Here is a 15,314-nt window from a genome sequence, read left to right as displayed (position 1 = left end):
ATCGCTCCCCATGCCAAACCGTCAAGGTATTGATATCTTTTCAATGTACCTTCTACAATCACACACCGACAGATCTATTAAACTGCACAGTAATTAGAAACAAATTAATTTCAATTAGCAGATCACAATCAATACGATGCAAGAGTTCTAACCGAAATGCGCAGTAGTTATCAGATCCCAGGATAAACAGGTATCGCGGAAATCGATACCATGTTTCGCTGACAACGACTACACGTGACCCTCCAAAACCGCAATCATCTCAAAAGTAACAAGGCCATAAAACCAGCTATCAGCCAAGCCGGCTGCCAACTTCTCGTCCAACTGCTCACCGGCACACCCACAACCAGATCTAGCGACTTATCACTCATCTTCTCTGTTATCGCAAGGGCACATGCTAAACCCACGGCTGGCGTAAGATGCAAAGCGAAGCTCAGTTCACCAAATCTACCTTGTGTGGGTGTTGTTTGCGCAGTTGTTATCCGAACCATTCTCACCCGGGGGTGAATTCCTATGCAACTTTCAGCCACCAACAACGTAGACACGACGACAGGCCTGTTCTATGAGGCACGGACACGGGGCGAAAGATGGAACAGTCTCACTTTCATAGTTGCGCGTCCAGGTTTCGATTTCTATGTAGAATTCGCTAGCTGGCACGGACGCCGAGAGTCACGGATCATTGGTATGATCGAGAACGAGTTTGGTGTTTTTATATCTGCACTCCAGGAAGAAGATGACCAACAACTTTGCGAAACGAAGCTGTTCAATTCTACTTGGGACGCGAGGTGAAGTTTGAATTGAAATTGCGCACGTAGGGTACCTACGCCGGGATCGAACACAACCGGTATAAGCGTGTTTTTGCGCGAAATAGTTTTGGTCGCAAATGATAAAAACGAATAGCAGGGGTGGCTTCGATTGAGGACTCATAAAATGAGATGTTTTTAAAGCAAAGAGTTCAGAAATTCTGTAGATTGCAGGGAAGTACATACTTACTTCGTTCTACATCTTTGGATAATGTCCATCGCAGAAAAAAATTGAGAAAAGTTATGCTGAAATGACGAAAATTTTAACAGTTACTGAAATTGCTGAGAAAAGTTATGTCCTGATGCAGATCTCGAATGGATTAAAGGGTTATATACAAAGTTGGAACTCAAAAAATCGAAATAAAATTTATTGAATATTCTGAAAATATATACTTTTGAAAATATTTGTGCGAAATTTCATCCAGATCGGAGCACTAAATTTCAAACTACAGCCGTTCGCAGCGCGTTCTTACGCGTATGAAGTTAACACAAATCTTTAAATGCAATTATTTCGAAACTAAGTTATTTGAAAAGTACCGTTGCGGTTAATGTGATGTCGCAAAAACTATTCATCCGATCTTCATCATTTTTTTTAATTGTTTGTATTTACATTCTATTTATTTATTTATTTATTTATTTATTTATTTATTTATTTTATTTATTCAGTGAACTTAAGACCTATGCCTTTTATGTTCTAGTTATAAATGATAGGAACATAAGAAGCGTTTCTAAAAATATTATTAATAACCAAAAAATTAAATTAAATGAAAAACTAATATTTACACACAATTTAGATGCTCCATATATTCCCTTTCTAGTGTACTTGAACGGTTTATTTTTATCCAAAAATTTCTGATTCTTTGCGATGAATTTTTGTTTAAAATTTTGAACCTCTGCCAAAAAAATCGCCACGGGGGATAAGCCAACCATCAATATTATTTTTAATTCAACTTGTTTTTTCGAACTTCGATAGCACTACCAACGAGCTGTATTTTGCTTTCTCAAAAAAATGCATAAAATGCTTTAAAAAAACACGAACTTAGGTCTCTTTTTCGTCACAACTTTGTATATAACCCACCACCGCAGAATTTTTGAAAAATCGATTTTTTATTTATTTATCTAAAATGTGCTTTAGGATGTTAAAAATGGTATCCCAAAACATGGAAGATGAAAATAATACATATATATTCAAATTTTCAATTCTGACGCAGCGCTTTTTATGTATACACCTACTTAAAATTTTAACCGCGTTTTTCTCGAAACCACTTTTTTTGAGCTGGCCGGAAATGTAACTCGAACAAATGATTTTTGATCGCTTTGAAATTTTCACAGAATATTCGAAATTGATTTCTCCAGCGACATACATAGGATTTATTTTATTTTGCAATTTTTTTTTTAATTATCAATTTTGTGTCGAATTTTATAACATTTTTGGCGTTTTTTCACTCAAAAATGCGCCATTTCGCGTAAAATCAAAATGTCGAAAAAAATCCTACGCTTCTTATTGACATAAGGAATCAGAAATTTGTTTTTGGCTCTAGGTAAACAGTTACGAGAGATAAATTTCGGGTCGTGGACCCCTTCCAAAAAAAACACGCATGTGAAAAGATGTTGCAGAGCCGCCATCTTGTGATAAAATTGCTCGAAAAAAATATCTTGTGTGATTTATTACTTTTGTTATAAATCCCATTTAACAAGATCTCGATTCATCTCTTCATTGCCTCGAGAAAAATTCCCGAAATATGCCTATTTTTTCGTGCTCTACAGTAGTGTAACTTTTTAAGATGTTGGAAACAATGGTCGTGTGCTGCAGACTAAGGTGATTCACATTTGATTCAAATGCTTTTTTTAGTTTGTTTTACTCTTGAATAGAACTATTAGAGAAAGGAAAACTAATATTTTTATTGAAACAATAACTATGTTTTATTGAATTTAATAAATTAAATAATTAGCTTCGAACCAATCATTTTATTGATAATATCAAATCCACATTTTTATAACATTTTCAAATTTGTTTTGCTTATAGGATAGATTGCGATTTCCAAAATGTCCCCCAAAGCTGAAAACACTCTACTCCAATGCCTTCCAAATTTGCTAATTTCCTTGGATTAGGGTTTTCATTACTGTTGGTCAGTGAAGCTAAATTTCATATTATCACTCATCACCAAATAAAACTTGATAATAATCTATAGTTTCATTGAAGGAATGAACAGACAAAAACCTTCACTAGTAACGCATTTTTATGTTGCATGCAATAAAAAATGTAACATAATTCATTCCACTGTATTTTCGAGATTGATGCATTCGGAATTGAGATAAGCGCTGCAAAGTATTTTCCTCGTTCAATCAAAGTGCTTGAGACAGTTTGAAACTCTAATGCCTATGAGCGGCAATTGAAAGTTACAGTTTCCGGGACTTATGGAGACCAGAATGTTGGTGCTTGATTATCTTCATTTTCAGTCCAAAAAAGTGTGCAGCGACTACTATTTGATTCAATCAACAAGCGTCGAAAGCTGTCGATTGCGATGAGAGCATAAAGGGATTGTCGTATAGGTTGGGACAGCTTATCCTATGCAGTGTTGCCATCTGTTATTTTTAGCACATACCAAACTCAGTTGTAGCTCACTTTTTATGCCAAGTTGAAGTTATAGTTCATTCTTGTCACAGCTGCACTGAGCGGTGTCAAAAAACGAGCAAAGAATCTTTTGTTGTGCTGATTTTTGGGCCATCTTAAATTGAATATTTTTCATCGAAATTGAAACGTAAATAATTTTAAAGTGAAGTTTAAAGTTAAGTGTTTTTTCTTCGAAAAATGGGTTGGGACAAGCGTGTCTTATAGGTTGGGACACTATGCACTTACGCATACGAATAAGATTGCGTACAAGTTTGACATGTAAAAACTGTGAGTCAGATTAACATTGTCAAATGGAAGTAAATAAGTCTTTCAGTTACTTATTCTAATTCTAAAATACGAATTAATAAATAAATAATGACCAAAAAAATAAGTATAATGCATTAAAGTTTAAATTGCCTTTAATTTTTTAAATTGTTTGAAAAGTCCCAACCTACACGACACAATTTTTTTTTGGCCATTTGACCGTCATGCAGAAAATTGATCCTGAGTCTTATTTAAAATTGCAAGTAAACATCTTACATTTTCAGACATTAAGCCACATAATTTATCTACAAAATGGTGTACTACAAGCTAAAAAATATTGTCATGGAAACAAGATATCAGCTTCTAAACAAACCCGTCCCAACCTAGACTACATTCCCTTACTGACGTTGGCACAAATGTGTTAAGGCCGGAATCTTTGATTGGAAAATTGCAATACCCGAAACTATCGCCGCGATACAGGTACATTCTTCTAATCCGTGGCATGACAAATAGTACTAACGAGAGCGATTTTTATTCAAATAGAAGACTTACCGTGCCGCTCCCCTCACGATATCGCGAACGAAACACCGTTATCGATTATGTAGTTCTCACTAACTCTCTTATCAAGTAAGAATAACGAAAACTAAGACCAGAAATACTTTTATTGAATAAATTCAATATGTTCCTTGAGGGCAACATTGTCCTACACGTTTGGAGACAAGGTGGAGGTAATCGCCATCCAAAAACCAATAACACCAGTCTCCGATCACTACTCGTATCGGCCAATTGAAAGGTTCTCATTTGGTCGCAAATTACTCCAGAAAATAATTCTGTCTAGATGATTTGGTTGAATCAAATAGGGACACTAGGCGGTGGTAGTGAATGTGTCATTCTTTCGACCTACTGTACCTCAAGTTCCTGATTCACTAGAAGGTTGTTCTCTTTTTTCTTCGAATTGAATTCGAACTTAATTAGAAAATGATGAAAGTCTCGAACCAATTTTGAACTAAACTGAGTAATTATGTTGATGCATAGTACATGAAATCATGTGTGTTCATGCTTATGGAACATACACACAGAGAAATTTAGATTTGGAAGTCATAAAACCCCTGTGGAACCTTTGTGCAACACAGCTCTCCACTCAACCTCTCACGATGACGATCGCTTAAAAAGATTACTTGCAAATTGCCGAGAAACTGAAAACTGACACAATACAGCAAAATGTTCCACAATCGATTTTCCAATTTATTATCTCCTGGTTCATTTCGTCAACGTGTATCGTGCTCATCTATGGGAGAAATTTTTGTATGTGAAGATCGGAAAATTATGCGTATTTTTTATATTTTTCCATGAGGATGACCTACCCCATTCTGATATTTACTAAAAAGCCCCCCAGACGTTCGAAATCTTTTATTCAAATAAGTATGAAATATTTCGAAATATCCAGAGCGGGAACAACTTGACAGCTCCCATACATGTTGAAACCACTCTTTTGGGTCTATGCGTCTAAAATGATGGATCAATATTTATTCCAATTTCTAAAAAGTGTAAATTTGTTCACAGCGAAAATTTTCTCATTCAGATTTTTTGACTTTCGATAATTAATTTTTGAAGGCTTTTAGGGGGTTTGATGTTATTTTGTTATAAAAATAATGCAGCTGTACTCCGATCATTTTTTGGAATCATCGGCATACAAATAAGCGATGCGCATACTAGTTAGTGAATACCTTTAATTTGGTTTTATGATATTATGGTGGTAATATTTGTATTGCAATGTGAACACTCTCCTATATAAAACGAGTTATCATTACTTATGAAATTCGTGGTAATCTTCGCATCGTAAATGCCACAGCGTCTATCAGTTAGATGATATGCTGTCAGAAATAAACAAACAACATCAATCCCGCCTTTGTTAGACTCGAAGTGAAAATGAGATTAACGATAAACTTTCGAAAGTTGTCATATGCGAAAGATGTTTCAAGCGCGACCGGAGAACAAAAGGCTCACTAGAAGCGCACACAAATCAAAACATGCATTTTGACTTCTATATTCGGCACTATTTGTAATAATTTTATGAAACACCGAAATTACGAAGGAGGTGGTCAACTATTCTTATCCGTGTCCCCTATCACCTATTTTATAAGGTGATTCATCAACACACACAATTGCACATATTTTGTCGTATGTAATTTGAAATGTTCTTCGAATTGATGGTATTATAAGGAGCACGTATCCGCCGGTTGATGCCAATCCAGCTGACATTTCGTTGGATTGCACAGTGGCTCAAAACAGCGTTTTGAGGTACTTAATTGATTGGAGTAAAAACTTTTTTTTATTTCGATTATATAGGTTTTAACCTTAAGGTCATTCGCCTCTTCGGGTTAGAAAAATCTCTTATAAAAAATTTCTAACCCTATGTGCAGGGTCTGGACTCGAACCCAGGTGCGCTGCATACAAGGCCATCGGTTTACCATCTACGCTGCGCTCATCCCCGGAGTAAAAACTGTCCATATTAGCGATTTCACATATTCTACAATGTTTGTGTGTGTGTAAAAAGCGGCAATATTATTTTTTTTTAATTGATCATAGTAGGCTACCGAAAATTGAACTTTTGAACCGAAAAAATAGCGCTTCACACCAAAAAATAATGAAATTTAAACTACATGTAAATCAATACGAATGTAAACCTACAAAGATTGAATCAAAAATTTTATTGAAGATTACGTTAAAATCAATTGGAGCATCAAACAGCATACAATTTTACACTTTCATTACATGTCATTCATTTTACAGCAGTATTCGAGTAAAAATACATTGAAGTGCATTGGTTTTCCGTTTAAAGTAACTGTAATTTTCAATCCACGTGTAAAATTATAATAAAATTCGTTGAAGAAAGAACAAGTCGTGTGTATTTGTGATGGAACTTAATTTTACATTTATATTCATGCTCCAAATATGTGCATGAAAATAAACTTAAAATTACAAAATATTTTTTTCTGTGTTGGCTTTCTTCGACAAAGTTGTAGAGGAGAGTATTTTTAATAAATTTTGCAGAAAACATGTTGTCTCTGTCAGTCATAGTAATCGAGTTATGAGATGTTCTCTATAACGCACAACTTCATTTCCCATTTACCTTATAACTTTCTGTTTCTGATTTTTCGCGTTGACTATATTCGAGGGTATTTTTATCATCATAAAACACATTTTTTTCCGAAGAGATCAGAAAGCTGTGAATGCTGTGTAATAACTTATAGCCAATTTTGATTTAATTTTGGCCTGTTTTCGAACTCGTGTAACTTCACTATCGGCAAAAATTGTAATTATACTGTTAATTATTCTGATAGGTCTGGGTTTCACCTACAAAATGAAGGTAAAATTGTTTGTCCATAAGCACCCGTTCAAAATTTATACATTGTTGAAATCTTTATGGACCCTGCCGAAAATTTCAACTTGTTAACCTACGCCTATATAAGTCAATAAAAAAAATTGGTCTCCCGTTTAGGTTTTTGGCCGGGATTCGGTTGACGATTTTTAGAGTGATTGCATAACCTTTCTATATGAGAAAATTTTTAATGAAAAAAAATTAATTTCCGCTAAATTTGTTTTTCGAGCTTACATCAAATTTTGACGTTTTATGCATGTTAAAGACATTTGGCATCAAAAATACAAATTCGATTTTGAAATTTTCCTTTCCCTTTGAGCATTTTTCAGTTCAGTTTATATGGGAATTTTCTGTGTGGCCGCACTCTTCAACCCGTAACTCCGGAACCGGAAGTCTAATCAATAAAAAATTCAATAGCAGCGGATGGGAAGGTTGTACCTTTCATTTGAGACTATGTTTTGTGCAAATCGGTCCAGCCATTTTCGAGAAACAGAGGTGACATTTTTCTCCACATACACATATACACACAGACATTTTCCGATCTCGACGAATTGAGTCGAATGGCATATGATGCTCGGCTGGGATTAGGTTGACGATTTTTAAAGTGATTGCATAACCTTTCTATATGAGAAAGACAAAAATGGTTCGGTTTAGCTAAATACTAGACTTTCCACCCCCCTCTGGCTACGTGGACTTCTGTCTGATTTGTAAGAAGCTTTAGTCACTGCCTGTAACTCACTCAATTGCAATAAATGCGATCAGTCAGTGCAATAGCAGTGTGTAATATTCGCACCAGTTTTTCTTATACACATACTGTGTTTCTGAAGAAGAGTGGTGCTCATAATGCCTTTGATGGTTTTTAAAATGAATAAATTTCCGTTTTCTTTTGAATCTTATTTTTTAATTTTTATTTACATTTTTCCATTTTTAGTAAATTTTCTTAGAGTGCTGACAACCGACCAAATTTTTGCAAATGGCAAAAATAAGTTCATTCATTAAAATTGTTAGCAAAATTTTTAATGTTGACAGAATCTTTCGTCAGTTATTAGTTAAGGCTTCTAGCTTTCCATTGGTATGCTGTTGTCCCAATATTTGGCAATTGGAGCAATGTTGTGAGCAAAAAACAAAAGTGTGCCGACAACCGACCATATTCCTCTATATTTGGTAGCATCAGAGGGAAAAATGAAACAAAATATTCCGTATATGGATGTTCGCTTCACACTCGTCATTACGGATTCGTTTATGGCAGTGGCGTAGCCAGGAATTTACATTAAATCTTGAACTAAATTTGTTTGAAGTGTAAATTTTTTTATATTATACCTCTAGGAGGATTGAACGTCAGCATTACTTCATTAGATGGGGTGCCGCTTTACGCTGTAATATTCTTCAAAGTTATACCGCGAATCTCTAGCACGGTTGTCAGAATTTGCTTCCCTTTCAGACATTGAATTAACTCCTCCTGTAATTATAACGAATTTCGAGAAATCGGGGCCAAATGCATTCGTGCAAGAATTTCCGGAAGCCAAAAAAGTCGGTTGCTTTTTCCATTTTTCTAAAAATGCATGAAAAAAATATAAACATCCGATCTTGTTCCGTTATTTGAAAAGTACGGAAATGAAATGTATGAAGCATACAAGCGGATTCCAGCTTTGGCCTTTTCCCAGGCTCAGCCTCTTTCTGAAATGTCGAGCCAGGATTGACTTCAAGTTTGTCTTATACGAAAAATTTCATGGTTTTATTCATTACATTTAATGAAGCCTTAAAGTAGGAAAAGGGCTAAAAAATCGGTCTCAATGTTTGAGATCGCAACGTTACGTCAAATTTGATTACCCGTTCCAAGATCTTTCCTCTAATAAATTAAGTTTACTTTAGAGCCTTATTAAAAGTTTCAGATCGATCCTGAGGCAGCAGACTATACACAGTTTTGGAATTCCACGCGCCACTAACCATAGACCTTCATTTGTAAATGAAGACGAAAATAATATTTGCTAATGAACTTATACTAATATTTCCAATGAACTTAAAATCCCAAATCCTACCGAAAAATTGAATCTTCCATGGAAATTATAATTTTAGCTAACTTGGATGGCATTTTGAGAAATTTTGTTTCTATTCAAAGCAAATCACATTTATGAGGTACCCTTATAGCACTAAAGAATCAGTGTTTGTAAATTCTATTGATACTTACATGTAAAATTCTGATTAATCATGTGTGTAAAAAGTGTTAACAAATCTTTATGTTCAGTTAAAGGATAACGTGACAACATAAATAGGCCCACGCAAACACCACAAAATGCGTGAGTATTTGCGTAAAATTTGTGATTCAAAACAGTCATTTACTAAGTCAATTGGTTTACTCCGCAAACAAACACTGCGGTACCTTGACAGTTGGATGATTCACTGGACTACGGTTTTTGTTTCTTCTTATAATCGTTTGTGAACTTCTCGAAATCATGCAGCTGACCAGCCTCATCGAACACTTCTGAGTCATTGGGTAAATTGTTTGTTGTATCCAATAATGACCATCAGAGAGTGCACTAAGTTTACTTTCATTGAATGAAGCAAAGTTTTGAAGTTATCGGTCGAAAGTATTCTATTTTATATGAGTTTATTTTTTATATCCTATACCTTGGTAGGATATAAGATCTTTTTTCATCTCATTAATCAGTAGTACCTATGACATCTATTCCCATTGATGTCTCTACGACAATCAATGGATTGCGCTTGAATTGATTGTAACCTGGTTCTTCTTCCACCCTACTGTTTAAGCTAACGCGGATGGACATGAATGTGTGACACTGTTATAACTATTGTACTCAAATAAATAGGATGGATTGAGGAGCCAAAATAAATTGCGGCATTTTGACTTATGACATAAGAGGCTATGCTCTCAACCCGTGCGAATTTAAAAAGTATAGGATGCTCTACTTTTGATTACCTTGGAATCATCAGGCCAGAATGCAGTTCTCTCTATTTATTTTGTTTGTGAAGGCAAGCTAAAATCCTAACATTACAGGGCATGCCGGGCCTCTCAGGCCCGTCTAAATTCAAACTCCTTTTTGCCGTTCTCATATAGAAAGGTTATGCAATCGGTCGAAATTTCGACTTTTAACCGACACCCAAAGGGCCAAATCTCTTATACCATTCGACTCAGTTCGTCGAGATCGTAAAATGTCTGTATGTGTGTATGTATGTAGATGTATGTGTGTGGCAAACAATCTCACCGATTTTTCTCAGAGGTGGCTGGACCGATTTGTACAAATTTAGTCTCAAATGAAGGGTACAGCCTTCCCATCGGTCGCTATTGATTTTTTTTTATTGATCCGACTTTCGGTTCTGGAGTTACGTGTTGAAGAGTACAATCACACAGCAAATTTCCATATAAACTGATACCACCATGATGTCCATATGTTGCAATATATATTAAAATATGTGCAACATTACTTGGATTTGCATGTCTAGATCATTAATGACCCACCGAAGGCACTTCGACCACATTGGCCAGCGGTTCTTGATGCCGGTTCTTGATGCCCCGGGGGAATTTACCAAGTTCCTAAGATAATGTCACACCTATTTCTCGGCGAATTCTTTACCGATTTTTACAAACTTGATTTCAAATGAAAGGTACAGCATTCCCATTGGCTGATGTTGAATTTCTAATTGATCCGACTTCCGGTTCCGGAATTACAGGATGATGAGTACGAACACGCAGCAAATTCCGATTTCAGCGTATAAGGCGATGGATGTAAAAAGGTCAATTTTTCCAAAAGGTGAGTACACGGAAGATCACGCTGTCTGTCGATTGGTTCTGAGCTCCATTTCGTTTGAACACGACCAATAAATGTTTCTGGGTTGCTATTAATTTTTTCTGGTGCATAACCGGAGTACATATTCAGATTTTTCTTCTTTCTTTTTCTTTTTCTGCATCAGATTTATCGACCGAAGCAATATCATTCACATCTTCTTCCTCGATTTGCAAATCAGTTTCGGAATCGTCTGCTGTTGAATTTGCTCGAATTTATTCCATTATTTCATATGTTTTGAGAGGATTGGGCACATCGTCTTATAGCCATTTCAATTTTTTGTTGCTTTTAGATAATTACGACAACTATAACACAAAGAATAGACAACAAAAATAGACAAGAACGACAGAGTTAGGTTATGTTGTATCCAAATAATTGTCAAGTAGACCACAGTGGGTGAAATAAAAGTATTTACCCACAAAAATATGACACACGTCATTATCGTATGCTATTTTTACAAACTTTCAAGATTTTTTTTTTGATAAGGATAGGTAAAAAGATAAAATTAATCAAAACATAAAAAAAATTCCTGCTAATATGAAAATAAACTCATCAAAATGTTTTTTTCAGATAAATATTAATGTATAAAACTCGTGGTATTCCTAGTAAATATTGCATGCACACCGGGCCTGGCAGGCCCGGCTTGCCTTTTTGTGCATGTAAAAAATTCAAACATAGCTGCGCATCACTCCATAGATGAAAATTTCACAATTCTTTATTTTTGTTATAGATTTCAAAGCCACTTATCAAAATTTCCATGCCCAAGCTTATACTGCATACACATTTTTTGTAACTAAAAAATTGTAACGCGCCGGGCCTCTAAGATCCGCTTGCCTTTTTGAGGGTTAACTTTGCAGCAAATACGAATAGTTATTTGAAGTGGTCGTTGCTGCAATGATATAATTTTGCAAAGCAATATCGTACAAACGAAATAATTGGTGAATACACGTCCCAAACCGTTCGAATACCTAAAGTATAGAATGCTTTACGTGCGATGCGAATTCATAAAATAATGAATGAATAAGAGCTGAAATTAGTGATACATTGACGCGATCCATAATTTGACGCCGAATATATTGGTTTCAAAATGGTAAGTTAAATCAACTTAATTACATCATAGTCAAACATGATGTTAAGTTAATCAAACTTTAGTGACCATTTACTATTCGGGTTCAACCCTGGGACGTTACTTTTTTACGACCGACGTCGTACTGATTAAACTGGTTCTGGATCCTGATTCTTGAATCGTCGTCTCATGCTCTCCGAGCCTGCGCCTACGAATGAGGGAAACCACGTGCCTTAAAAGACCCCCTCCCCCCATTCTCCTTTCCGTGTTAGACGTCGCCCAAAAATCTTGGCGCTCTTTAAGCTGCCAACAGTGCTAACACACATTTCCAATTGCGGAGAGTTTTTAATATGCATATTCGCAAATCTTTAAATCGAAAATACTCGTCCCTGCGTGCAGCCAGGAGAAGATCGTCGAGTGGCCGGGTGTGAAGGGTATTTGTTTGAAAATCTGCGAATAAAAGTTTGTTCACCTCTGCAGGCTGCGATTCCACGCAGTTATTGGATCGCAAGGCTCGGTTTTATGCTGCACGTATGTCTGAAACTGGTGGACAAAGAGCATAGCCCACCTCCGCCCACCACCACCACCACTACCGCAACCCATCACTGTATGTACTAGTGCGGAAGGCAGAGGGGAGGAAGCAACCAAAATTTGCATGCATAACTTTGATTCTCACCTTGAAAACAGAACTTCGTGCTCCGCTCGGCGACCGTTGGTTTGCTGACTGCTTCGGGACTGAGCTGACTGCGCTAATTTATGTCTTCGGATTCGTTTCAGTCGCGCTGCTCTACACAACAGGGCTTTTAATTCGAGCTGCGTCCAGAACTGGATTTCGCGCTGTCTTCGAGTCACAAGATTACACTTTAGGAATTTTTATCCTTTTTTTTACTGCGGGGGAACACACTTCGCTTCAGACTGCAGGATCTACACTTAAAATTTCACAAATGGCACGAAAACGATACAGCTAAAAGAAGGAGAAAAAAAGCACTGATAATCCGTAGCGAAAAGAATTGAAATTATTCGAGAAAATTGTTGAATTTTCGCGCTTTTCACCGCACTCGATCGTTTCTTGCCGTCGAAGGAAGGAAAAAAAGTCGAATAAATTTGCTAATTTTTATTTTTAGCCAGTCAAAAACCACGAAACCTGAGCTGCCCCGTTCTGCTTGTTCCTGTGTGCTCGGCTGCGGCTGCGTGACGTAACCCGCACTCGTTCACTTGCGCGTTACACAGTTACAAAGTGCCTCTGTTCCCTTTTCCCCTCACCGACGGCCAACGAATGAAATAATCGATAGAGAAAATAAAATAAGCTAGTCACAACTTTTTCCACCCAACAAACCTCACACTCACGGTACAATTTTGATTTTTCACGACCAGCTCGCTAGACTGTCAAACTTCGAATGTCGCCTCGGCCGTGCGCGCAACTCGTCGTGCTAGCGCGAGTCGAATTTTCCCATTTTCCTCTTTGCTCCGTGCTACCGCGTCGCAACCGCGGATATAGGTAATGTCCTTAGTTTTCCCCGAACTACCCACCCAGCTTGTTTGTGTTTGAACGTTCAAATTTTCACCACCGGCACCGGTCTTAGTTTTGCTGACTGGTGGTGAACATTCGGTGATCTGAAAATATTCACACAGACACACACGTTCACGGAACAAACTGAATTGGCGGAGTGGATTCTGCGCTCGATGGATGTGAGTTTTCACTGCTAATGATTCGTGTTGATAAGAGTAGCATGCGTCAGCTTCAACTCACCACAGGACTGTGGGCTGGCTAGGGAAATTCAGTTTGTTGTTTTATCGTTTCAGTATCATATCGTATTAAGGCTTTCAAAAAAATTTGCTTGCTGAGAATCTCAGCACTATTTCATACACTGATCAAATTTTGTTAAATAAGATTCGTTATAATAAACATCATTTAGTATGCCTAGATTTAAGTGAAATGTACTCATATTCCATATATGTAGCGACTGTTACTATGTGTTACCAACAAGTAACTCTTTCTTCAAACCACTAAGTACACTTCGATACACCAAAATCGACGCTCTATTGGCCATTATTTTTTTTCGTTTTGATCGATTTTGAAGCAGTATTTTGCAAAAAAACCGAATTTTTTTTCAAATTTTAAAAATGCTTTACAAATTTTAGTTGGAACTATGACCCCGGAATAAATTCAGATTGCAGCGGGGTAGCAAAATTTGGCCATTTTTTTATCGGCTACGATGTAGAGGATGAAGACGATGAAAACAATCCAATTGCAATACACAACTTAGCTAAGTCTTTTTAATAAAGCAAGAGGCTTTCTTTTCGAGGCAAACTTCAATTCAAAAATAAATTAAAAATGTTTCCAATGCCGTTTTTTGATAATTCGCTGGTCGGATTTGCGCTGGATTTAAACATTATAAAAACCCTACTACAGCCATTAAAGATGTTCAGATATGATAGTAAACTTTACAAACGCCGAAGAAGAAGCATCGAATGCAAAATCGGAACCAACAATTACAACCGAAATATTCGTATGAATCATAAACGCAGGCACAGCAATTTTATAAGTGTCGAGAAACTGTGGAGTATCGATTCTGTCAATGGGACGTTATTCTATGCCTACCTCCTCGTCCCGGTGGGACCATGGTCGTATGCTGACAGGGAAGGGGGACTCCTCTTTTCGGAGGATGAGCCCATCCGAGCGTCTGTTCATCACGTTAAAGGCGACGGATATATCGTCCTCGTGTCAGCGTGTGACTAAACAGAGCTGACACGATGGTCCTCCAGCGAGACAGGGGGTTGGGAAAGGCCCAACAAGCCGTCCTGGAAAACTAACCGTCACGAACAATGCAGAAGAAAATACGAATCGGAACAATCGGCAAAGACCTACGCGACGAAATAAGGACTACGATTGGAAACTCGGAACATGGAACTGCCGATCACACTGCATTCCAGCTTTCGACAGGATAATCTACGACGAACTCCAACCATGCAACTTTGAAGTCGTAGCAAGAACTTTGCTTGACAGGAAAAAAGGTATGGAAAAGCGGGCATCGCACTATGGGAAGGTTCCATACAAACAGGTGGCCAAAAATCTTTTTTTTTCATATTCTTTAGCGAAAAGCTTGTTTGAGCTGTTAATAATGAACGAAACTCATAATGGACGTATCCAGGTTTTAAAACCTTAAGGGTGAGGAGGAGGGGGAGAGGTGGGGGGGGGGGGTTGGTGTAAGGTATGCAAGGTAATTTTTTTTAAACAAATAAAAAGAGACACAGAGAGTTTTACTCAATTCAATCACTTTCCATATAATGATGCAGTATTTGAACAATATTTTCTTAAATTTTCATTGGTCAAGCGACAGTGAATTTCCGAAGGCACCTCGAAATAATGCGGTGTGCATCATAA

The 15,314-nt window shown here is 36.9% G+C and overlaps 1 protein-coding gene across 7 annotated transcripts in view; it reads right to left on the bottom strand.

The window, feature by feature from the left end:
• LOC131688868 (PDZ and LIM domain protein Zasp-like) overlaps positions 1 to 13,380 on the bottom strand; it is a 218,001-nt gene extending 204,621 nt beyond the window's left edge. For all 7 annotated transcript variants that reach the window (XM_058973454.1, XM_058973452.1, XM_058973453.1 and 4 more), the window contains exons 1-2: positions 13,266 to 13,380; positions 12,606 to 12,893 (exon numbers count right to left, since the gene is read on the bottom strand). The gene's annotated coding sequence lies outside the window, so the exon portion shown is untranslated. The remainder of the gene's footprint in view (positions 1 to 12,605; positions 12,894 to 13,265) is intronic.
• Positions 13,381 to 15,314: the final 1,934 nt, after the last annotated feature.

The sequence above is a fragment of the Topomyia yanbarensis genome, chromosome 3, assembly GCF_030247195.1.
Source record: "Topomyia yanbarensis strain Yona2022 chromosome 3, ASM3024719v1, whole genome shotgun sequence".
Lineage (NCBI taxonomy): Eukaryota > Metazoa > Arthropoda > Insecta > Diptera > Culicidae > Topomyia > Topomyia yanbarensis.
The sequence above is the reverse complement of the archived record's forward strand: the minus strand, read 5'-3'. Positions and strand labels throughout refer to the sequence as shown.